The following is a 3,410-nucleotide window of genomic DNA, read 5'->3' on the forward strand; positions in this document are numbered from 1 at the left end:
ATTTAAAGCACTGTAACTCTTAATATTTCTTAAATACTACAAGATGTAGTTTTTATCCTTTAATTACGAAATTTGGAAAATGTTCATTTTTTAAAAGGGATTATTTCACAGATCTTTGTTTAACACAAAAGCAAACTTTTTTTTCTGTTTAAAATATTGAATTTGTATTCGAAATTTAAAATATTAGCTCTGCGAATACTGTGTACGCCTTTATTTTATTTTATAGATTCACTTATTATAAAATTCAGAGTTTTTTCTGTGATCAACCTCATATATCAACAACAAATGAAACCACATTCACTCATATTATAGTACAACATGTCTTAGGAAAATTGATACAGTTCTTGTACTTATCTCAGAAAGACATAACTTAGTTAAGTCAAGACTTAGGAAAAACTGATAGTTTTGTACCTGTCTTATAAAAACTTAATTTAGTTAAGGGACATAAGTAACTACCTAGTTCGTGGCATATTAAATTTGAATACATACATTTGGATAATATCATATTATAACTAATCTTTTTAGAGATTTCATATATGTTAGTTTGATTGTTTTATATAACCCAAGGTAAAAAAAAAAAATACGTCATTTAATTACAAGTGTTAAGTGTGGCTCATCGTCTTATGTAATATTATGCTTTTTCTTCTTTCTGAAGAACTGAAAACAGAATCGAATAACTATTAAACTCGATTTACTATTCGCGAGCAGGTGCTTTTACTGATTAAGTTACCGGATCACGAAGGGCACAATCCTAATTGATTTTGCCATAACGGAAATGAACAAGCTATACAAAGCAGCCAATGTGCCTTCAGTTTTCGTTTTTCGATAATTGTGTCAAGTGAAAATTATATTTTTTGAATGTAGTTAATATTCACCAAGAAATTATGTCCTGATTTTTGTATTGTCTGTAATTAATATATTAGCAGTTAGTTGCGAGTTCTAAGACAACTGAAACTACAACTAATTAAAAGGGTAATACTGTTTGTTTGGAGTTAAGCACAAAGTAACACAACGGGCTATCTGCCCACCACGAGTATCGAAACCCGGATTCTAGCGTAAGTCCGCATATATACCGCTGTAAGGGTAATACTACGACGCGTTATTTAACGCTAAGTAAAATTATATACAATTACAGAAAACATTATTGTGTTAATCTAAATTGTCAAACAAGTAATCAGCTTGTTCAAAAATTGTTTTAGCTAAAACTTCTTTGTGACAGAAACAGATGTTTAAACCAGACGTATTGTAAGAGTGTTAGCACTAGTTGTATGAAGTTAAATAACTTATAAAGCAGTCAACAATCAACGCAATTGAAGTTTGTCAATGTTTTAGGAGACACGAGATTATTCTCTCTCCCCCATCTACTAGTATAACAAATAGCTAGGAATTATTGTTATAAGTAAAAAATAATTGGTAGAGATGCTTTGAAATTAACTGTAGGAAGTATATTTCATTTCTTCTAGCATGAACTTTTATAAATGTTACTACTAGATGGCACTAGTATATCTAACTAAATACAATAACTTGTTACGCACAGAGCTAAAAAGTGGGCTTATATTACAGTGTTTGTACATATTACAGTTTCTTACTTACCACTGTAGAGGTCACTAATATTAATAAAAAAACGTCTTATAATTCTTAAATAACTCATTTAAAAATATCTTCATTTAAAAAAAAAAATAAACGAGAATAACAATAAAAACACAAAAAGCTAAATTATTATAAAGTATGTTTCAGAGCAAAGCCGCATTGGGCTATCTGCTATGTCCACCGCGGGGAATCAAACCCCGGATGCTAGCGTCATAAGTCCGTAAATATATACGCTTATTTTACTCAGTTGGTTTCTTGAAATGTTTTAAAATGATCTTATCTTTCGATCTTACTTATTTGAAACTTGTTGCATAAAAAAAATGACCAATTCGTATAGAAACATGCAGGCAGGGAATAATTACTTGTTAATGAAAATGGAAGTTCAAAACACAAACATAAAAATGTGAACCACAAAAAGTATTTACCATTTCACCAAAAATATATTTTTTAGTCGTTTATTTTAAAGACATTTGAAGTTGTATTCGCAGAAAATCTATTATTTTGCTGACATCAGACATTATTAGCTCGTTAGCACCTTAGAAATATGGCTCTTATGGGCTTATAACGCTAAAAAACAAGTTTCGATACCCGCGGTAGGCATAATACGGGTAGCCCATTGTGTAGCTATGGGCTTAACAACAAATCAAACATATATATATATATATATGACATAATTTTTATTATTTAGAACACCCCCTTAAACATGTGACATGATCCATTTTGTATTTTCTAAAAAATTTCGTTTGTTTCACAGGGCTAAACAGGAGTATATTCGCATAGTCTTCCCTAATTTGGATTGATAGACTAAAGAAGGCAACTAATCAACAGCCCTCCCACAAATTCTTTGGCTACTCTTATATGATCGAACAGTGAGAAATCCTGGCGTGGCCTAATGAGAAGCTTATTGTAAGTCCAAGGAGTCATGGTTCGCGTCTTATTGCCACAGAATTGCGCTCTGTACTTTAGACCTTGGATAGGCTATAAGAGTGACAGTAAAATCCCACTCTTCAATCAGACAAGAGTCGCCCAAGAGTTGGAGGTAAGCGATGAGCCTGATAAAAATCTCGAAACGTTTGTTAGAAATTTCTAAGGCAGATGCAGTCCACAGAAGTTTTCAATCAAGTAAATGTCTGTTCCATTAGGTTTGTGTATCCTACTAAAATGCATGCACGAACCACTAATGATTTCGAAGTGACAATAGTAAAATGGCTCAAACACAGAGCTCAAATATTAACCCTATAAAATACTTTGGGGGGACATCTGGTGAGATTAATACGGAATTTTAAACTACAATCTCCCAGTCGTCAATACTGGAGGACTGGTTTTTGAAACAACAGTACAGAAAAATTGTTTCAGACGCTCGTAAGAGCAGAGTTGAGAGCTAATATTAATCAGAACAGCTGGAAGTTCCGGATTTTTTTTTTACATTTAAATATATTACACTAAGATTTTCAAAGTCAAATTGATCTTGATCTTACGGACATTTCTTAATTTCATGATCGCAGGTTCTTGAATCAAGGAATTAACCAACCCTATTAAACACTCACAAACTGAGTAAAAGTTTTTGAACACATTTCATGTTCACTAACCTTCTCATCAAGGTTTGCTTATCTGTATAGATGCCATGGAAAATGTGATTATAAAGAGATGATGGCTATATAGAGATTTTCTTTCGTGGGTTTTGTATATGCAGTATATATGACAAATTCCACACACACTGTTATTAATAATATTACTGTATTAAGTAGGCATGGAGATGAATTAAACTTGGTAAAGCTTAATCACAATGTATATATATATATATATATATATATATATAT

This window comes from Limulus polyphemus, unplaced genomic scaffold, assembly GCF_000517525.1.
Source record: "Limulus polyphemus unplaced genomic scaffold, Limulus_polyphemus-2.1.2 Scaffold1252, whole genome shotgun sequence".
NCBI lineage: Eukaryota > Metazoa > Arthropoda > Merostomata > Xiphosura > Limulidae > Limulus > Limulus polyphemus.